The sequence below is a fragment of the Hemitrygon akajei genome, chromosome 17 (genome assembly GCF_048418815.1).
Source record: "Hemitrygon akajei chromosome 17, sHemAka1.3, whole genome shotgun sequence".
NCBI classification, from domain to species: Eukaryota; Metazoa; Chordata; class Chondrichthyes; order Myliobatiformes; family Dasyatidae; genus Hemitrygon; species Hemitrygon akajei.
The window spans coordinates 16,471,348-16,494,498 of NC_133140.1; the positions used below are offsets into that span (position 1 = coordinate 16,471,348).

At 45.5% G+C, this 23,151-nt stretch overlaps 1 protein-coding gene across 2 annotated transcripts in view; it reads left to right on the top strand.

Annotated features, from left to right (window-relative positions):
* The first annotated feature begins 3,687 nt into the window (after positions 1-3,687).
* The window catches only part of elmo3 (engulfment and cell motility 3), a 161,715-nt gene continuing 142,251 nt past the window's right edge, over positions 3,688-23,151 (top strand). The window contains exon 1 of one of the 2 annotated variants that reach the window (XM_073069708.1): positions 3,688-3,906. The gene's annotated coding sequence lies outside the window, so the exon portion shown is untranslated. Of the gene's footprint in view, positions 3,907-4,679; positions 4,841-23,151 lie in introns of those variants that run through there. The other variant, XM_073069709.1, reaches the window with a different exon arrangement.

Below are 23,151 nucleotides of genomic sequence, written 5' to 3' on the forward strand. Positions count from 1 at the left end.
CTGCGTTGTCCACTCTTAATCTTGGGTCAGGCAAGAGGTTGTGATCTCAGAAGTTAACCCTTTGCTGCAGCTCGTGGAGAAGGTTCCTCACAGCTCCAGTAAGCCAGGTTCAATCATGACCTCTGGTGTGTCTGTGCTGTCCGTATGAAGTCTGCGTGATCCAGAGTCATCTACATCCCAAAGACATACAGGTTAGTAGATAAAGTGGCCTCTAAAGTTGCCCCTGGTAGGAACTAGGGGTGGGGCCCAAGGGGATTATTAGGGATCAGGACTGCTCTGCAAACAAGATTAGATTGATGGGCCAAATTGTCCCTTAATTTGTATGGATATTTGTAAATTTGGAGAACATTACAACAGAGTCCCTGTGGCCCACAATATTGTGCCAATCTTTTAATCTGCTCCGAGATCAATCTAATCCTTCTCTCCTACATAGCCTTCTATTTTTCTATCATCCATGTGCCTATCAAAGAGTATCTTAAGTGCCCTTAATTTATCTCCCTCCATCATCACCCTTGGCAGGATGTTCCACACACTCATTACTCAGTATAAAAAAGACATTTACCTCTGACATCCTCGCTTATGCTCTCCTTAAATTGCCTTAAAATTATGTTCCTTTATATTAGCCATTCCTGCCCTGGTCATCCATGACCATCTTGTGCACCTCTATCAAATCACCTATCATCCTCCTTCACTCCAAAGAGAAAAGCCCTAGCTCACTCAGCCTATCCTTATAAGACATGCTCTGTAAATCCAGGTAGAATCCTACTAAATCTCCTCTGCACCCTCTCTAAAGCTTCCATGTCCTTTCTAAAATGAGGTGACCACAACGGAACACAATATTCCAAGTGTGGTCTAAACAGAGTTTTATAGAGCTGCAACATTACCTCACGGTTCTTGAAATCATTCCACAATTAATGAAGGCCAACACATCATACGCATTCTGAACAACCCTGTCAACTTGCTTGGCAACTCTAAGGGATCTACATAGACCCCACAATCTCTCTGATCCTCCACACTGCTAAGAATCCTGCCATTAACTCTGTATTCTACCTTCAAATTAACCTTCGAAAGTGAGTCACCACACTACTACAGATTGAAATCCATCTGCCACTTCTCAGCCCAGCTCTGCGTTCTATCAATGTCCCATAGTAACCTGTGACAACTTTCTACAGTATCCACATCATAGCCAACTTTCATGTCATCTGCAAACTTGCATACCCAACCTTTCACTCATTTATAAAAATCACAATGACCAGGAGTCCCAGAGCAGATCCCTGTGGAACATCACTAGTCACAATCTCCAAATAGAATGTGTTTCAACTACTACCACCCTCTGCCTTCTGAGAGCAAACCATTTCTGACTCAGTTTTAGCAGTTAATGAAAAGCAATTCAACATTGACTCAGTCCCTTCCTCCACAGTTGCTGCCTGACTTGTTGAGTATTTTCTGCTTTTAGTTCATGAAAATGTCTTAGCATCCAAGAGTAAGCTGCTTTTGAAGTTCAGTCTTTGCTGTAATGCAGGTACTGTAACTAGGAACAATAGATACAATTGTTCTCCTGAAAGTTGGAGACATGGGAATTAACTTTTGAAAGAAATATTTATTTGTGTTTGAAAGGAAGTGATTCCACTGGATTGCCCCAACTTCTGAGAAATTCCTTAAGAAATAACATTTGAATATTAGCTTTCACTTCTAGCTACATGTTGTGACATTTTACACATTCCTATTTAGTTCCATGGTGTCAGCATGTGCACTGTAGGGAGGAAGGAAATATTTCTCTGCAGAAATCTGAGCAGATTAGAAAATGCAAGTATTGAATTTTGAAAGTTCAGCCACAAAGTTCCCTAAAACCTGATAGAGTTCTCTTGGGTGTACTGTGCAGAGTATTCTGACTAGTTGCATTCCTGTCTGATATGAAGGTGCCAAAGTGCAGAATCAAAAGAGGCTTTCAAGATGGGTGCAAGACTTACCACCATCAATCCCACTTCGATCTGCAGTGCCTCAAGAAGTCAGTCTCCATCATGAAGGAGCCTCATCATCCAGGACATGCCCTCTTCTCATTATCACCAGGGTGGAAGTAGAGGAACCGGAAGTCCTGCACTGAGTGTTTTAGGATCAGTTTTTTCCCCTCTGCCATCAGATTTCTAAATGGTCCACAACCCACGAACACTAGCTTTCTGGTTCTTTTTATTGTAACTTGTTATAGTAATTTGTTAAGCCTGCACTGTACTGCTAAACTAAACAATATTTTTGTGACTTATGCCAGTGACAATAAACCTGATTCTGAAAATTGGCTGAATGAGAAGGTAGAATACCAGGAGGAATCCAACAAATGTGCACATACAGGGGTTCTATTCCTTAACCTTGCTATTAATGTCCCATGGGAGGAAGATGGTCCCGAGGTTTCTCGGGGATGGGTTTCCCAATCTGCTGTGCATCCAGTGCCTTCTTTCTGATAATCGGTTGTCCAAAGTGAAGCACAGTACTAACATCTAGTTGGGATTTTCTCATGAATCTCACTGCAATTCAATGCTATTTGTCCTCCTGTGTTTGTCACATCCCAACTGGGTCACATTCTCTCCCCCCTCCCCCGCAAGGCCTTCAGCGTGTGCCTGTAGGTAGAATCAGTTCAGTTATCCACGCTAGTTCAGGAGCCTGATGGTTGTAGGGTAATAACTGCTGGCGTGGGACCCAAGTACCTCTTATTTGATGGCAACAGTAAGAAGAGAGCATGGCCTGGAATGTGGGAGTTCTTGATGATGATGAATGGTGATGGGTGTTATCAAAATCTGACACCGCCCCATATAAGGAGACACAAGGAAAGATCAAAAATCTACCTGGCTATCATGAGTGGTGAAGATCATGCAATGTGGGTGACAGGGAACATTTGATTATGATAGGGAATAAAGAGGTGATGGGAACATACAACATGCATGTTGGGGAAACAATAGATTTCAGTAAAGTTCAAAGTAATCTTTATTATCTAAGTACAGTACACATTTCTCATCGTACACAACCCTGAGATTCTTTTTCCTGTGGGTATGCTCAGCAAATCGACAATAATAACTGTAACAGGATCAATGAAAGATCAACCAGAGTGCAGAAGACAAATTGTGCAAATGCAAATATAAATAAATAGCAATAAATAAAGAGAACATGAGATAAAAAAAGTCCTTAAAGTGAGATCGCAATGATGGGGCGAGTGAAGTGATCCCCTTTTGTTCAAGAGCCTGATGATCGAGGGGTAGTAACTGTTCTTGAACCTGGTAATGCGAGTCCTGAGGCTCTTGTCTCTTCGAGTTGATGGCATCAGTGAGATGAGAGTACGACCTGAGCGTTGGGGATCTCTGATGATGGATGCTGCTTTCTTGCGACAGCGTTTCATGTAGATGTGCTCAATGCTCAACTGGGCCAAACCCACCACTTTTTGTGGGATTTCCCATTCAAAGGTATCGGTGTTTCCATACCAGGCCGTGATTCTCCACTACTTGTCAAAGTTCTAAATGTCGTGCGGAGTCGGGAACATCAAGACGTGTGATGCGGAACATACTGTACGGGTACTGGGACATACACGATGGGCGAGAGCAGAGTTGTTGAAAATGAGGCGGACCAATCAACTCCAGTGAAGACCAGAAAGAGTGTCAGCATCGGTGGAAACTGCGGACTCAGCTTTAAGCTGAACGTGGTCAGCCCACGGAGCGGACTGTCGGCCCGGGCTGGTGAGACTGCCCGCCAGCCTCCGTGCAGCCGGTAGGAGGAGCTGGCGGGTGTTCATTTCTAACCCGGAAGCCGAGTCCCGGTCCCAGAGGACACGGTCCCCGCAACATCTGGGCTCCCAACGCCCGGGCTGTCTCCAAACTCTCTGTGGGATCCCGTTTTCTCCCGGTCCCCAAGGACTTCGCTCCGGTAAGAGGCGCTTTCCCGCCGGGATGGGAAGCTGGGCGAGGTGGATGAGTGGGTGTCGGAGGGGACAGACACGGCCTGGAGCTGGCTGGAGAGAGAGGGAGAGGCGGCCGGAGCGGGAGCCAGGATCCGGCGCTTAGCTCCTGTCACCCACCCCAGACCAATGGAAGTCAGAGGGAGACAGATACTGTCTGGCTGTGTAACAGAGCTGGGACACAGTACAAAGGCGGGGCACTTGTATATTGGACAATAATCTTAAAATCAGAACTCTGCACTATCCCTTGCGGCCTCTGCAACTTTTTGAAACTTTTCGAATACTTGAAACTTTTCTGTCTCCAGGAATGGTTCTCTTTCCGACCTGTGGCGGATTGACGAATTTGTAGTAGGGCTTCTTTGGCTGTGTTCTTATTGTGTTAATGCAGCTGAACCTGTCTGAGTGGGTGGGCTGGGATCGGACTGTGCCTGCAAGACCACCCGTCTCCTGGATCCCTGATCCCGGGGTGGGCAGTGAGCGGGACTCGAGAGGGTTGTAAGCTGCTTTGTCTTTGCAGTTTAACGGGTTTGGGAGCTGTTGAACCCACACGTCTCTTCGAAATGTGCCTCTGGACGGCTAACTCCCTCCTGACCTGTTCATTCTCTGTCCCGTCCCCTTTCTCCTTCCTCCCTTCCCCCACTCCCTCTCACCCTTCCTCTGCACTTCCCATTTTCTCCGCCCTTCTTTCACCCCCCATCCTCCCCTGTTCCCACTTCTCCCTCCTCTCCTCCCCCACCTCCGCTCGATCCTTCACCTCCCTTTTACCCCCCCTCCCCTTACCTGCAACACATGAGTTGGAAAGCGACAGGAGGCCGGGCTTGCCGGCTTCAGCCGGGGGTTCCCCTCCGTTTTACAGACTCTCGGGTAGATGCTGCCGTGGAAACGGGTACCTTGAAAATAAGGGTGAGTTTGGTGAAAATGAGGAAGTGGGAGCTAATGAAATCTGAGTGTGTGGGAAGTGGCTGGTTTCAGAGGGAGTCCTGCTTCTCTTCACAACTTGATCAAGTACAGTGATGAGGAATGAGTCATGGAGCCCAGTGCAGACTGTAATCTTCCTTTACCATCCAGAAACAGGCCTTTTGGATCAACTGGTCCATTCTGACCTAAGCTAATTATATTTGCCTGCGGCTGGTCCTTCTAAACGATTCTCATCCATGTACCTGGCCAGTGTCCTTTACATGGTGTTATTATACTTGCTGAGGCCACTTCCTCTGGCAGCTGGCTCCAACCTGCCTCTTCAGCGGGATAGGATACACCGTTGTAGATAGAGTGAATGCATCCAGGCATTTTTCCCCACAGGTTAGGTGAGACGAGAATGAGGGGCTGTGGTGAAAGGTGAAATATTGGAAAGGCATCTGAAGGAAACTTCTTCATTCAGAGGATGATGCAAGTGTGGAAGCGGTAGATGCAAGGTCAATTGTAACTTCTAAGAGAAGTGCCAACATGGATAACTGGGGTCTGGTGCAGGTAGAAAATCAGCTCCCTGCAGACTAGATGGGCCAATGGGCCTGTAATACTCTATGATCCTATCTCTCCTGATAACTTGCAGCAGTGTCCCAGTGAACCCAGGGAAAGGAAAGTGATCTGCAGACAGTCCAGAGCAGTACCAAGGGAGCTCAGCACCGTTGTAGGTGCTCTGTTTCAGTTGCATGTATTCAACAAATACATCAGATGCCACAGTTCTGAAATGGCATTGGTTAATGTTATCCTTCCTTTGGCTGCAAAGGGAAGGTTTAATTGGCCACTATTGTGTTCCCGTGTGCGAGTAGGCTGCAAAGTTGTTGACAGATGTTCAAAGTTGGTGCACTGTATAAAAACATTTCTGCTCAGTCTCAACAAATACTGCATAGCAACAAGCCCTTCGGACATCTAGTCTACGCTGAACTATTATTTTGCCTAGTCCCATCGACCTGCACCTGAACCACAGCCCTTGATAACCCTCTCATCCACGTACTTACCCAAATTTCTCTTAAATGTTGAAATGAAACCCACATCCACCACTTCCGCTGGCAGATCATTCCACACTCTCACCACCCTCTGAGTGAAGAAGTTCACCCTCACGTTCCCCATAAATATCTCACCTTTCATCCTTAAGCCATGACTTCGGGCTCTAGTCTACCATGATAGCTCCCATGACCCAGAGAGAGATGAGAAATAAGGGTCAAGACTGAGAGAGCCTTGATCAGTTGTTGCCCTGAAGGGTCAGTATTGTGATTCAGGTTCAGTGAGGTATGAATCTGGTACTTCAAAGCCCTGTATATGCCCTAAAGCAAGGCTTCTCTGTCCCGACTCAACCACAGCTCGAATTACAGTCCCGGTAGTGTATAAAAGGCTGAGTTCAGGATCCACCCAGGGTTGATATGAACATCACCGTGATGATATGATGATGTGATGATATGCTCACTCCGGTTGTTCTTGAGGCATTGCAGGTTGGCCACAGACTGCCTGTCTGCCGGCTGCAGAATTGGGTCATACATATCACCTGTAAACTAGTAGGCACATTGTGAGACAGTGGACTCCCCCAGCAGAACTGTCTTCCCTGTCCTTAGTTTCAGGACAGTAACCAAACAGAGCTTTTATTTAAATATTGCCTTTCACAACTTCACAAATTCCCAATGCATTGTGGTAGCTAGTTTGTGTGCAGAAAGATTATGATGGGCGAGAAACCTTCCGTTTAGAGACAGTGAAACAATAGTTGGCCAGGAAAGTGCATTTCTTCAAATGTAGCTGTGGGATCGATTACAAGATTAACTTTATTTGTCGCAAGCGCATCAAAACGTGCAGTGAAATGTGTCATTTTCCATCAAATCAAATCAGTGACGACTGTGCTGCGAAGCCCACAAGTGTCGCTGTGCCTCCAGTCCCAGTGTAGCAATCCCACAATTTTCTAACCCCAACTCGTACATCTTTGGAATGTGGGAGGCAACCGGAGCACCCAGAGAAAACCAACCTGTGTAATTCTATATAGGTGGTATTTGCTGAACATTAACCTTGAGTGGGTGAAGAGGTGCTTTCTTTGACTAGTGAGGCCCCTACTTCTGCTCTGGTGTTGATGCTGGTGACAAGTGGAGAAGTGTTCAATTTTGTGTTCAATATTGTGTTCAATTCTGGTCACCTCATTATGAGCTATGGAGAGGGTGCAGAGGAGATTTACCAGACTGTTGCCTGGTTTGGAGAACAAGTCATATGAAGCAAGGTTAGCAGAGCTGGGACTTTTCTCTTTGGAGTGTAGAAGAATGAGAGGGGACTTGATAGAGGTCTACAAGATTATGAGAGGCATAGATAGGGTGGATAGTCAGTACCTGTTTCCCAGGGCACCAAAAGCAAACACCAGAGGGCATATGTACAAAATTAAGGGAGGGAAATTTAGGGGAGACATCAGGGATAAGTTTTTTTACACAGAGGGTTGTGGGTGCCTGGAATGACTTGCCAGGGATGATGGTGGAGGCTAAAACATTTGGGGTATTTTAAGAGCCTCTTGGACAGGCACATGGATGAAAGAAAAATGGAGGGTTATAGGGTAGTGTGGGTTTAGTACTTTTTTTAAGGATTATATGGGTCGGCACAACATGGAGGGCTGAAGGGCTTGTACTGTGTTGTAGTGTTCTATGGTTCTAAGTGGCTTGATTTGTAGTGGAGTTACAAAGTGGTGGTTTCCCACAGCATTGTTCTCCTCTCCCCAGTGAGGCATTGGCTAAGTGTCCCATTTGTATGAATTGGAGCACTGGCTGCAGTTCTGGTTTGCAGGGTAGGACCTATTAGGTGATTCACCTCTTCTTAAAGCTCATATCCTCCAATCCTGTTAGCAACCTGGTAAATCTCTCCCAAGGAAGGATATGAAGGCTTTGGACAGGGTGCAGAGAGGAGATTTACCAGGTTGCTGACTGGATTGGAAGGTATGAGCTATAATGAGAGGTTAGACAAACCTGCATTTTTTTCCCTTTGGTGATTTGGAGAGACTTGATAGAAGTTTATAAAGTTATGAGAGGCAGAGATAAGGTGGACAGTCAGTCTTCTCCTCAGGGTGGAAATATCAAGTAAGGTTAGAGGGGGAAGTTTAAAGAAGGTGATTAAGGGTGAAAGGTGAACTATTTAAGGGAAACAACTTCACTCAGGATAGGAAGTGTGAAATGAGCTGCCATCGAAAGTGATGGATGGGAGTTCAATTTCAACATTAAAGAGAAGTTTGGATAAATCTGGAGAAGTCTGTTCACCTCACTACAGGAAGGATGTGGAAGCCATAGAAAGGGTGCAGAGGAGATTTACAAGGATGTTGCTTGGATTGGGGAGCATGCCTTATGAGAATAGGTTGAGTGAACTCGGCCTTTTCTCCTTGGAGTGACGGAGGATGAGAGGTGGCCTGATAGAGGTGTATAAGATGATGAGAGGCATTGATTGTGCGGATAGTCAGAGGCTTTTTCCAAGGGCTGAAATGACTGTCACAAGAGGACACAGGTTTAAGGTTCTGGGGAGTAGGTACAGAGCAGATGTCAGGGGTAAGTTTTTTACTCAGAGAGTGGTGAGTGCGTGGAATGGGCTGCTGGCAACGGTGGTGGAGGCGGATACGATAGGGTCTTTTAAGAGACTTTTGGATAGGTACGAGCTTAGAAAAATAGAGGGTTATAGGTAAACCTAGTAATTTCTAAGGTAGGGACATGTTCGGCACAACTTTGTGGGCCGAAGGGCCTGTACTGTGCTGTAGGTTTTCTATGTTTCTAAATACATGGGTGGGAGGGGTATGGAGCGCTATGGTCCAAGTGCAGATGGGACCGGGCAGAGTAATAATATGGCTCACACTAGATGGGCCGAAGGGCCTATTTTTATGGTGTGGCGCATGTACAAGCAAAAGTGATTTAATTTAATGTGGCATCACGTTCGACAGCTACATCGTGGGCCAAAGGGTCTGTACCTGTGTTGTACTGTGCGTGGTCCTCTGGAAGTTACTTAAATCTTGAAGATGACAAAAGTATTCCAAAGATTACGTTGGTTTTTACAAATATTAGATTTAGGTTTATTTATCACATGTGCATTGACATAGAGAGTGAAATGTGTTGTTTATGGTAAACGACCATCACAGCCAAGGATGTGCTGGGGGCTGCTCACAAGGGTCGGCACACGTTCTGGCACCAACAGAGCTGGCTGAACAACAGAGCATACTGAGCAGCCACTCATCCATCCACACAGTCTGCTAACCCCAGGAGAGATTGCCTTGTGGGTTCGCCGACAACTCACCCTGACTTCCTCAATAGACTTGTAGAGATTTGCGAATTGGGGCTTAACTTTTTGACTTTTAATCAACTGCCAGTCTCCGAACCGGACCTATACCACTATCCATTCCACTCTGTGTAACTGCCCCACTCTGTAGGGGTATTCCACTCGCCTACCACACTCTGTGTAAAGGACATTGGGAGAAATTCAGAGATTGTCCAGGAACAAAACCATTCAGCCATTTCATAGGATCTTACTCTGTGGAGGATGAATAGCATATTTTCTTGCTTATCACATTCCTTCTCTCAATCATTAACTTGTAAAGTGGTAAAGTACAATCTTAAGATGAAGCAATACATGTAGAACACCAATGGTATTCTGAAGCAATGGTGGATTGGATCACTGCCTTGATCAGGCAGTTATTGGCTTCATCAGGGGAGCAATTGCATCCTGAATCCTTCCTGTGTTGAAATGACTCATTGTAATTTGTGCTGGTCTGATTCATTGTTTTGTTATTTCTCACAACTGGAGGCCTCTGAACCTCCTGGTTTTTCTTCCTCCTTTGAAGCATTTCCCAATCACTGCCTCTTCCTGGCTAGCCTCTTTTTTTTAATACATGAGATTCTGCAGAGCAGTACACACAAAATGCTGGAGAAACTCGGCAGGTCAGACAACATCTATGGAAGGGAATAACCAGTTAACGATTCAGTCTGATTCCTGAATAGCTGCTGTCTGAGCTGCTGATTTCCTCTGGGGAGAGGGAATAGATTTAAAATGAGAGGGAGAAGATTTAAAAGGAAGTTGAGTGGTAATATTTGGAGAGGAAAGGTTCGGAGTGACATGTGCTAAATGCAGGGGAATGGGACCAGCTCGAGTAGAGATCCTGCTTGGTATGGAGTCATTGGTCTGGAGGGCCTACTCCTCTGCGTTTATCACTGTATGCAGTCACTTTTTGAAATGTGCCTGCTACAGACACCATAACCCTTCAGAATTTCCTATAGTTTGGCACTAAGCTCGCTGAGTGCTGCTTTCTGTGCTCCTTTCGACAGACCAGGGCCTAGTTCTCATGATCCCTTTCAATCACCAGAGACCTGGTTCTATTTGTCCTTTCAAAACCATCTGATCTGTTCAGTGCCAACCCTTTAAAACAGTCTGATTCGTTCTTCCCTAAAGCATCTCAGGTTGCCTGGAATACTCCCGTTGTAACTGGGTAACGTCCTTAACAATAGTGCATCAAAACTGAATTCATACAGAAACGTGTGGTAGTCCCAAAAATCTTCACCTCCCGCAGCACATAAGTCCCGAGAGTGCCAGATAAAGATTAAAAGATTAACTTTACTTGTCGCATGTATATTGAAACATACAGTGAAATGTATTGTTTGCATTGAATCAAATCAGCCAAGATTCTGCTGGGCAAGTGTCACCATGCTTCTGGTGCCAAGGTAGTGTGCCTACAACTCCCTGACCCTAAATTGTATGTCTTTGGAATGTGGGAGGACACCGGAGCTCCTGGAGGAAACCCACGTGGTCACAGGGAGAACATGCAAGCTCCTCATAGAAAGTGGCTGGAGTTAAATCGCGACTGGTAGTCAGCATTGTAAAGCGACGTGCTAACCACTACACTATCGCACCACCCCAGGTTAATGGAGACTTCGTGTAAGTTGTTTTACGTTGTCAATGCTGAGATTACTACTGGTCAGGACTCTGGCGTCTGCACTGCTTAGTGAACTGTTTTGTGCCCACTTGCAAGAGCAGGTGGAGCCTCGGTTGTTATTTGACTTGGGTGGGAACATCTTGTGAAGTGGCAGAAGGGTTGCATCTCCTTAAAGGTGGCTGCACAAGGTTACAGTATAGTAAAGGTGTGCAGCATACTTGTCTTAAACAAGAAAATCCAAGCAACACACACAAAATGCTGGAGGAACTCAGCAGGCCAGGCAGCATCTATGGAAAAGATATTTTGGGCCGAGACCCTTCCGCAAAACTGGAGAAAAATCCTCCTTATCTTTATTTCTCCAGCCCTGCGGAAGGGTCTTGGCCTGAAACATTGACTGTACATTTTTCCATTGACGCTGCCTGGCCTGCTGAGTTCCTCCAGCACTTTGTGAGCATTTTTGTCTTATTAGTTGAGGCATTCAGTTCAAGAGTCATGGAGTTAGTTGTAGATTTATAACCACATCTGGAGTACTGTATTTGGTTCTCATCGCTCCATTGTAGATATAGTGTGGATCTTGAGAGAGGGTGCGGCAGATCAAACTTGAAGGCAGATTACACGGTTAATGGCAGGATTCTTACCAGTGTAGTTAATGATTACATTGTGTAACATCTTTAAAAATAGCGCATTAGAACTGTGTTCAACAGAAATGTCCAGTGGACTGGAAAGCCTTTACGTCCTGTTACGCACCAGCAGCAGTAGATATGAAATTGAGTCAGGTTTCTATAAATGAACAACAAAATTTATTAACCTCTGCTCGAAAAACATTGAAAAGTAAACAAACGACTAACTTAAACAGAAGTTAACAGTGTTATGCATCTATAGTTATCAAACAGTTGAACTTAGAGATAATTCTTAACAATTCTTATTCAAGCACAGTCTTAAAGTGGTAGTTTAATAAGTCCATATGATTCATGAAGTAAGGGAGAGGAGAAGCTTCCTGAACCAGCTTTGGATCGATGCTCGAAGAAAGCCGAAACTGCTGATGCAGATCCCAGCCGCTAAATGCCTTTTCCAAAGAGATCCCGAAGAATAAGATTTCTTGAAGTAACTGACCTTTCGCTGGAGGTGGTCACCACACACCCGAGACCATGCAGGGGTTAACCAAAAGTGCTTGCCACACTTCACGTCAGTCACTTCGATACACACAGAACCATTCTTTGGGTTCACACGAAGCTGGTATTTCTTCATTCTCTCATGCTCATGAGAAACTCACAGGACAAGTAACACTTCCACGACATGGTAGCATAGTAGTTAGCACAACACTTTACAGTACCAGTGACCTGGGTTCATTTCCCATCGCTGCCTGTAAGGAGTTGGTATGTTTTCCCCGTGACTGTGTGAGTTTCCTTTGGGTGCTCCGGTTTCCTCCCACAGTCGAAAGACGTACTGGTTGTTAGGTTAATTGGTCATTGTAAATTGTCCTGTGATTAGGCTGGGGTAAAATCTGGGGCTTGCTGACCAGCACGCTTGAAGGGCCAGAAGGGCCTATTCCGTGCTGTATCTCAATAAATATTAAAATTTTAATAAATATTAAAAGTTCGTGTATTCTTTTATGTTTTATAAGTTCATTTGGCCCATTGATCTAGGCCAGTTACCAGAGAAGCAATCCAATCAGTCTGATTTTTCCCCTCCCCCCCCCCATTTCCCTGCTCCCCTGCAGCTGATTTTCCCTCAAAGTAACTTCTCTTTGCCATAAATCTACAGTGAGGAGTACTTCACAGTGGCCAATTAACCCCCCAATCCTGATGCCTTTGAGATGTGTGAGGAAGCAGGAGGAGCCGAGGATATCCACAAGGCCACAGAGAGAGCATGCAAACTCTGCACAGACAGCACCAGATATTGGGATTGAACTGGGGCTTCTGGAGAGTTGAGGCAGCAGCACCACCATTCTTTCCTCAGTTGATGTTGTTCCCGTTTCTTGAATATCAAATAATCAAGGTAAAGAAGTGAGATTTTGAGATTTTTTTCCCACGGTGTATTTTAGTTCTTGTTTTAATGCGGCACTTGGTGACTCTGAGTTTGAAGAGAAATTAGCAGGCAGTTCTGCTTTCTCTTATTTATGTACTTCCTCAGGGTGTGGGAGATCTGCTTTTCTGGCCTTCACCATTTGGTCCTAAACTTCTGAAATAGTCCAGTTGTGGGAAGTGCTCAGTTGAGATTCGTTCTCAAATCGGCCTGAGAAGTAACCTTGTCCCCTCCCTCCAGTCCAGAAGGCATCCCAAGCGTATTAGGATATCATAGAACTCTACAACACAGGAACAGGCCCTTCAGCCAATCTAGTCCATGCCAGCCTCGTCCCAAATACCTGCACCCAGACCTCAACCCTCCAAACAGTTGTGCAAGTTTCCAAGCTACTCTTAAGTGTTACAGTTTTTATAATTGATATTTAAAACTGAAGTTGAAATGTTCTTGATTAGTCAGGGCTTCAATAGGTTACGGTGAGAAGGCAGCAGAATGAGGTTGAGAGGGATCATAAATTAGCCATGATGAAATGTCAGAGTCGACTTGATGGGCCAAATGGCCTGACTTTGATTTTGATCTGAGCCCATGTTCAAGTTTGTCATTCATGTATATAACTAAATGAAACAAAGTTCCTCTGGGATCAAGGTGTACATGTGTTACCTGCATTATAAAAAAGAATATATTAACAGGTAATAAAAGATGCTGTAAATGGAGAAGCTGACCTACAGTGCTTATACAGCGTGTAGTTAAATATACACTAGTGTTACTGGCACTGTCAGAAGTAATGTGTACTGGGCGGTAGCAGTGTGTTCAGAAGTCTCACAGCCTGGGGGAAGGGGAAGATGCCGTTACCCAGCCTAACAGCCCTTGTTCTTGTACTGTGGTACCTTCTGCCTGATGGTAGGAGGTCAAAGAGATGGATCCTTGACAACGCTGAGGGCTCTGTGAAAGCAGCTCTTAAACATGGAACATAGAACAGTAGAGCACAGGAACAGGCCCTCCAGCCCACAATGTTGTGCTGAACCAATTAAATTAGTAATCAAGTGGCCAACCAAACTCTCTTCATGCACACTGTCCATATCCTTCCATTTCCCTCATATTCGTATGTCTGTCTGAATGTCCTTTGAGCTTTCGCCTCTTGCATTAAGTGCATCTGCTGGATGGTGGGGAGAGCGACTCTGATGTTTCTCTCAGCAGTTCTCATAATCTGTTGTAAGGTCTTGTGGACAGTTCCTATACCAGACAGTGATACTGGTCAGGACACTCTTGACAGTGTTCCGGCAGAAGGGGGTGGGGAGCCTCATTTTCCTCAGTCTCCTCAGGAAGTGGAGGTGCTGCTGTGCTTTCTCGACTCCAAGAAACTTGGTTCCCCTGACCCGGTCCATGGAGAAGCTGTTGACATGCAGTCAGGAGTGGTCCGCCTGTACCTTCCTGAAGTCCACAATAATCTCTTTAGTCTTGTACGTGTTGAGACTCTAGTCATTGTGTTTGCACCAGTCCACAAGCTGCTCTACCTCCTCCCTGTATGTTACTGATGAGGCCAACTCCCTCAGTGAACTTAGTGATGTGGTTAAAACCGAACCAAACAGTAGTCCTGCGTCAGCAGTGTGAACAGCGACGAGCTGAGAACACAGTCCTAATGGAGCTCCCCTAGAGCTCCTGACGGGCTGAGAACACAGCCCTGATGGAGCTCCCCTAGAGCTCCTGACGGGCTGAGAACACAGCCCTGATGGAGCTCCCCTAGAGCTCCTGACGGGCTGAGAACACAGCCCTGATGGAGCTCCCCTAGAGCTCCTGACGGGCTGAGAACACAGCCCTGATGGAGCTCCCCTAGAGCTCCTGACGGGCTGACAACACAGTCCTAATGGAGCTCCCCTAGAGCTCCTGACGGGCTGAGAACACAGCCCTGATGGAGCTCCCCTAGAGCGCCTGACGGGCTGAGAACACAGCCCTGATGGAGCTCCCCTAGAGCTCCTGACGGGCTGAGAACACAGCCCTGATGGAGCTCCCCTAGAGCTCCTGACGGGCTGAGAACACAGCCCTGATGGAGCTCCCCTAGAGCTCCTGACGGGCTGACAACACAGCCCTAATGAAGCTCCCCTAGAGCTCCTGACGGGCTGAGAACACAGCCCTGATGGAGCTCCCCTAGAGCTCCTGACGGGCTGAGAACACAGTCCTAATGGAGCTCCCCTAGAGCTCCTGACGGGCTGACAACACAGTCCTAATGGAGCTCCCCTAGACGTCCCTCCGTTCTACAACACTCCCCAAGGCCCGACCATTCGCTGTGTAAATCCTACCCCAGTTTGACTTGACTTCCCAAAGTGCAATACCTCACACTTGCTCAATTTGAAAGCTATTTGCCTTTTTTTGGCCCACTTATCCAGCTGCTCAAGGTCTTCCTATAAATCTTGATAAACTTCTATTGTAGAATCATTGCAATCTGTAAATTATATTGGAATCACACTGGCCACCTCAGCTCCGTCATCAGTCATTACCTTTCATTCAGCTCCTGTGGCACTTATTAAAGCCAAAGTAAATTTATTCTCAAAGGACCTGTGTAGCAGCATATGCTACCCTGAGCGCAAACACGAAAGAGGAAATCTGCAGATGCTGGAAACTCAAGCAACACACACAAAATGCTGGTGGAACGCAGCAGGCCAGGCAGCATCTATAGGAAGAAGTACAGTCAACGTTTCGGGCTGAAACGAAGGGTCTCAACCCAAAACGTCGACTGTACTTCCTATAGATGCTGCCTGGCCTGCTGCGTTCCACCTGCATTTTGTGTGTGTTCCCATGCTACCTTGAGATTCTTTTTCTTGTGGCATTCACAGGAAAATACAGAAATATAATAGAGTTTGTATAAAAAATTATATATAAAGAAAGACTGACAAACAACCAATGTGCAGGAATCAAGTCTCTCAGTCTCACTGAGACAACAGCCTGCTGTACTTCCAGTAGGTTTTATCTCCTCTTTCTAGAATGCTTGTTTCACCTCAGTCCTTTCTCCCCTCCCTGCTTGTCCCCCTATGTAACTCATCTTTGCATTCCTCTATTTCTGCCTTATGGACACTCTGTCTTGTTTCCTCCCAGTATTTCTTTGTTGCTCTGAACCTCCCATTGCGAGTCATACAGGCGAACAGCTGGGCGCAGGCTCTTTGGTCCGACGACTCCATGTTGGCCATTACGCATCCATTTACAACCAACCCCATTCCATTGCCCTTACATTCCTGAAACCTCACCCCAGATTTTGCCACTTATCCACACGCCAGAGGAAGTATACAGTGGTCGATCAAACCACGTCTTTGCAGGAAAGAGGCGGTAATGGGGAGAATGTGCAGATACCCACATAGACAACATGACGTCAGGATTGAATGTGCATCACTGGGTGGGGGTGTGTGTGTGTGAGATAGTTGAGCTGTGCCACACACTCTGCCCCTCCATCAACAATAACAAGACCTCAAAGGTGTGAGTCCAACTGGCCCTTCTAGCTTCACATCCGCACCCTTGCATTGGTTATGTCATCCATTGAAGGCCTTGACCCTTCACCCAGATACCCTTAAAGTGAGAAGGGGGAAGAGACACACACAAACATGGACAGCAGACTTTCAGACGATCTCTTCTCCCCCCCTCCCCCATGTTCCTCATTAAAATTCTGTCCCTTTCTCAGGGGTTTAAGCAGGCTGAGGTAGAAATTGGGTTGAGCATCTGGTATCAATGCAGACACTTGTTTTGATGACTCAGTTGGTTGTGGCCAAATTAACTTTGAGGGCAAAGCTATGTGTGAGCAGTCTCTGCAGCTTCCGTTCTTTAGCGAGCATGCCAGTTGTGGCTCACTGTGTTCCTGAGGTAGTAAAATAGCTTTCTCTGTGCCATCAGTGGGGTGGCTGGAGTTTTGATAATCAGGCCAAAATAAAAGTTATCTCTCTCTTGGCAGCTTATACAATTGCAATGACTAATACTGGTCAGTACTGGTCTGCTTTGTTCCCCCGTGTCCAGGTATTCTCCTGTTTTCTTCCTCGTGTACACGTCTGCAATCCCTGTCAGTGTCTATGCCACACTGATGGCAGAGAATGAGGATCCTAGAGTGATACAGTGCAGAAACAGGCTCATCCATGTGACAAAGTTGTTTACCCGAGCTAATCCCCTATGCCTGCATTTGGCCCATATCCCTCGAAGCTCATCCTCTCCATCCATGACAGCAAATGTCTGTGTTATCTGTGCTCCTCATGATTTTATAAACTTCTCCAAGGTCAGCCCTCAGCCTCCTGCACTCTAGGGCAAGCAGCCAGTTTCCAGTCTTTGCTCATAACTCAAGCTCTCCAATCCTAGTAATGTGGTCATGAATCTTTCCATCCTAACTATAGGATGGCATCGTATCTAAACAATACTCCAACTATGGTATCCCCAGTGACTTGTACTTGTGCTGTGGCTGCTGAAGGAAGGCATGCATGTTTTCAAGCTGTTCTACCTCCTGCTTGATGGGAGGAGAGAGAATGTCAGGAATGGCGGGATCTTCGATTATGTTAGCTACTTAAACAAGGCACTGAGAATTGTAGACAGAGTCCTTGGAGGGGAGGCTGGTTTCCATGACGTGCTGAGCTGCGTCCACAACTCTCTGCAGTTTCTTACAGTTATGTTCAGAGCAGTTGCAGTAACAAGACATGATGCATCCATGTAGGAATAAAAATCCATGTACCAATAAAAAATGGTCAGGGTCAAAAGGGAAAAGCCGAATTTCTTTCGTCTCCTGAGGAATAAGAGGCACTGGTGAGTTTTCTTGGTGATGGCATCAACGTGATTGGATCAGGACAGGCTATTGGTGGTGTTCTCTCCTAGGAATTGGAAGCTCTCGACCCTCATCACCGTTGATATAAACGGGGTGTGTGCAGACACCGTAGTAAATGAGTTTTGTTTTGCTGACATTGTTTTCTTCATTTCAGATTTCAGCATCTTCCCTATCAGTAATATTAAGCCAACTGGACTGTATTTTCCTATTTTCTCTCTTCCCCCTCTTTAATAGTCATCTTTCCTACCCTCCTGTACACAGGAACAATTCCAAAATCCATAGCTCCCTGGGAGATGATACAAAAGCATTCAGGATTTCCTAAGCCAGGTCTTTCAAAAAGTCTAGGATGTTGATCTTAATACCATGGGATTAAAACAAAACTGGAGGGAAGCATCTGTGGAGAAAAGGGGGTGACTTTTGGCTTAGGTGGGGATTCTGACTGCATCAGAATAGGGTCAATGGATTGTTCAGTGTTGCAGCTCCCAGTTCCTTTCACACTAGTTTTTGACTAATACCTCATTCCTCTAGTTCATTATTCTCACGTGATCCTTGATTCTTTCATACATCCAGCACGATGTGAACATCTTTCCTGTGAAGACAGATCCTAAGTAACTGTTTTATTCTTCCACTGTTTCCCATGATAATTTCTTCTCTCTGTCTGCAGGGACCCACACATCCTGACTAGTCTAATCTTTTTGATGTACCTACTCAATTCGAGTTGAGTTTATTATCATGTACCATGAGAACCTTCTAGCAATAATCATATTCCATCTTGCCTCTTTATCAGTACAAATTCAGATCCATTTGTTTATCACATGTACATTGAAACATACAGTGAAATGCATTGGTGGATTTGCAGACATCGGGCTTCAGCTACAGAGACTTGCAGACTCAGGCGTCCGTAGAGTTCCAGACTTCCGAGTGACCTTTGGGCTTCAGTGATGACGAGTGCGGTTACTGATTCAGGATTCCAAATTTTTGGCCTTGCTGACTCGCTGGTCACCAGTCCTTGTGCCTCCTGTCTGCATGGAATGAGTTCTACTGCTCCCAATCTTTAGTCCTGCTGCTGTTTCTGCCAATTTTATAAGCAATGCTATTCTGGCAACCCAGCTAGGCTAACTCAAAGATAAATCACTTGCTCGCTTCAGTTTATGCCTTCAATGATGATTTTTGCGGTAACTTGCACATTATTTCTTCACGTTGACATGTAGCCATGGTAACAGCACCAGTTGTAAGATCGGGGTTCAATTCCCACCACTGCCTGTAAGGTGCTTGTACGTTCTCCCTGTAACTGTGTGGGTTTCCTCTGGGTGCTTTGATTTCTTCCCACATGTACAAGTTAGGGTAATTAAATTGAAAGCATGCTTTGTTGGCACCAGAAGTATGGCAACACTTGCTGGCTGCCCCAGCACATCCTCGTCGATTTGATTTGACACAAGTGATACATTTCACTGTATGTTTTGATGTACATGTGATAAATAAAGCTTATCTTCAATTTTATTTTATAATCAAGGTCTAACCCAGTTGTTTAAGGACAAGTATAGACTGATCTGCAATATCACATCAGGAATTCAAATGTGAACACCTCTGTGGCTGCAGACAAAGTGGTTGATCTCGGCTCTTCCTGCTCCTATTCCTCAGTCAACCTCTCATTGCTATGGATGGAATTCCCACTTGCTTCACAAAGGCAACAGATTATACCAGTGCCTAAGAAGAATAATGTGAAGAATAATGACTATCACCTGGTAGCACTCACATCTACAGTGATGAAATACTTTGAGAGTGCACTGCAGATGCTGTGGTCAAATCAAGACGTACAAAAAAGCTGGATGAACTCAGCAGGCCGGACAGCATCCGTTGAAAGAAGCAGTCAACGTTTCGGGTTGAAGGGTCTCAACCCGAAATGTTGACTGCTTCTTTCAACAGATGCTGCCCGACCTGCTGAGTTCATCCAGCTTTTTTGTACGTCATGCTTTGAAAGTTGGTCATGATTAGACTGAACTTCTGCCTCAGCAAGAACCTGGACCCATCACAGTTTGCCTGTCACTACAATAGTCAATGACAGATATAATCTCAATGGCTCTTCACACGGCCTTAGACCACCTGGACAATACCAACACCTATGCCAGGATACTGTTGATCGACTATAGCTCAGTATTTAACAGTATTGGTTAGTAAATTTGTTGATGACACAGAGGTTGGGGTTTTGTGGATAGTGTGAGGGCTGTCGGAGGTTACAGCAGGACATTGAAAGCTGCAAAACTGGTCTGAGAAATGGCAAATGGAGTTCAACCCAGATAACTGTGAGGATCAGAGGAATCTTGGGGTCTGAGCCCATAGGACACTCAAAGCTGCTACGCAGGTTGACTCTGTGGTTAGGAAGGCCTTCATCAAGCATAGAATTAAGTTTAGGAGCCAAGATGTAATGCTGCAGCTATATGGGACCCTGATCAGACCCCACTTAGAATACTGTGCTCAGTTTGGATCGCCTCACTACAGGAAGGATGTGGAAACTATAGAAAGGGTGCAGAGGAGATTTACAAGAATGTTGCCTGGATTGGGGAGTATGCCTTTTGAGAATAGGTTGAGTGAACTTGGCCTTTTCTCCTTGGAGTGACAGAGAATGAGAGGTGACCTGATAGAGGTGTATAAGATGATGAGAGACATTGATCATGTGGATAGTCAGGGGCTTTTTCCCAGGGCTGAAATGGCTAACACAGGAGGGCACAGTTTTAGGATGCTTGGAAATAGGTACAGAGGGGATGTTTTGGGTTAGTTTTTTACATAGATCGTGGTGAGTGCTTGAAATGGGCTGCCGGCAGCGGTACTAGAGGCAGATACAATAGGGTCTTTTAAGAGACTCCTGGACAGGTACATGGAGCTTAGAAAAATAGAGGGCTCTGGGTAATTTCTAAAATACGTTCATGTTTGGCACAGCATTGTGGACTGAAGGGCCTGTATTTTACTGTAGGGTTTCTATGTTACCATCATTCCTACAATCCTGATTGAGAAGTTACAGAACCTGGGCTTCTGCAGTTGGATCCTAGTCTTCTTAACCAGAAGACTACAGTGTGTGCGGATCGGTGATAACATCTCCTTGCTGACTATCAACACTGGTGCACCTCGGGTGTGTGCTTAGCCCACTACTCTACTCTCTCTATAGGCATAGCTCAAATATCATCTGTAAATTTGTTGACGATACAACCATTGTTGGTAGAATCTGAGGTGGTGATGAGAGGGCATACAGGAGTGAGATATGCCAACTAGTGGAGTTGTGTCACAGCAACAACCTGGCACTCAATGTCAGTAAGACAAGAGAGCTGATTGTGGACTTCAGGAAGGGTAAGACAAAGGAACACATACCAATCCCCATAGAGGGATCAGAAATGGAGAGGGTGAGCAGTTTCAAATTCCTGGGTGTCAAGATCTCTGAGGATCTAACCTGGTCCCAACATATCGATGCAGTTATAAAGAAGGCAAGACAATGACTATCTTTCATTAGGAGTTTGAAGAGATTTTGTATGTCAACAAATACACTCAAAAACTTCTATAGATGTACCGTGGAGAGCATTCTGACAGAAAGAAGCTGCAGAAGGTTGTAGAATTAGTTAGCTCCATCTTGGGTACTAACCTACAAAGTACCCAGGACATCTTCAAGGAACGGTGTCTAAGAGAGGCAGTGTCCATTATTAAGGACCTCCAACACCCAGGGCATGCCCTTTTCTCATTGTTACCATCAGGTAGGAGGTACAGAAGCCTGAAGGCACACACTCAGTGATTCAGGAACAGCTTCTTCTCCTCTGCCATCCGATTTCTAAATGGACATTAGAACTTTTGAACACTACCTCACTTTTTAAATATATATTTCTGTTTCTTGCATGATATACTGTAATTGATTTATTATTATTTTTATTTTGTTTTTTCTTCTATATTATGTATTGCATTGTACTGCTGCTGCAAAGTTAACAAATTTCACGTCACATGCCGGTGATAATAAAGCTGATTCTGAACATCACTCACCTGTTTGTCCATAGCTCTTTCTGGGCACTTGCTGCACTTCAGTCCAGTGTCATACTTGCATCAGGGATTATGTGTCACATGTGGCATTTGGTTTGCAAGAACTCTGGGTGGTGAAAAGTGTAACGTGAACACAAGTCATGATGTTTCCTGGCTTTATTTCTCTCCCTCATTAACTTTTTTGAGGAATGGAAGCACATCACAAGTCTGTTTTATTTTGTGGGATTAGCAGCTTGGGTGTAGGGGTGATGGAGCTTGCTGTCAGGGACGATTCAGGGTTGCTAATCGTAAACACTGATCCTGTGAATGCTGGAATACACAAAAATGCAGAGGAACTCAGCTGGTCAGGCAGGGTCTATGGTGAGGAATAAACAAAGCCTGATGAAGGGACTCGGCCTAAAATGACTATTTATTCCCATTCATAGATGCTACCTGACCTGCTGGATTCCTCTAGCACTTTGTGTGTGTGTGTGTGTGTGTGTTGCTTAAGATTCAGGGCCTGTGTGGACAGCCCCCCCCCCCCCACCCCCAGTTAGAGCAGATTGGTAGCTGTATCAGCCAGCTGTGTTGTTCCTCACGAAGGGTCTCGGCCCAAAACGTCGACAGCGCTTCTCCCTATAGATGCTGCCTGGCCTGCTGTGTTCCACTAGCATTTTGTGTGTGTTGTTGTTTGAATTTCCAGCATCTGCAGATTTCCTCGTGTTGTTCCTCATCTACCTCACCCACTAATTGCACACCACGCATTCATCAATGTCTCTTTTTAAATAAATTTGTCAATAGTATTTAACCTTCTGACAATTTGAAATGCTCACTTCTCTCTGTTCCCTCCCCCTGCCCCTCCTTTCCTCTGTACATGCCCCACATTCTCCTCTTCACTACACCCCCCTCCCTTCATCCCAGACTTACTTCCCCCATGCTGCCTTCCCACACTTGCTCCTTTTCCCACTTCCACTCCAACCATTCTGTTACCCTCCCTGACCCTCGCACCCCCAATCCCTTCCCACTTCTTGTTTCCCTCCTAATTCTTCAAACTTTAATTTGCATTCACTCTTTGTCTTGTTATTTTATGTTCTCGCTATTTACTTGTATTCACATTTGCACTGTTTGTTGTTTTTTGCACTCTGGTTGATCTTTCATTGATCCTGTTATAGTTTCTATTCTATAGATTTGCTGAGTGTGCACACAGAAAAATGAATCTCAGAACTGTATATGGTGCACTTGATGTACTTTGATAATAAAACTTATTTTGATCTTTAAACTTCTTTTAATTCTTCCCCTCCCCCAACTCCCCAAGTTTTCTCCCCCTCCACCCTCCCCTTCCTCCCTCTCCTTTGGGTGTCTTTCTGTGTGTCACTCATACACTCTTCCTCTCTCCCTTTCCCTCTCTGTCTCTCCCTCTAATCATTTGTAATTAGACCTCCCTCCCACCCTCTGCCCACCATCCATAGTCGCTGGTAAACACCTTGTGAAGCGTGCTGGCTTTTCTGATGGGTTAACTATCAGAATGTATTGCTCTGGGTGGAGGTA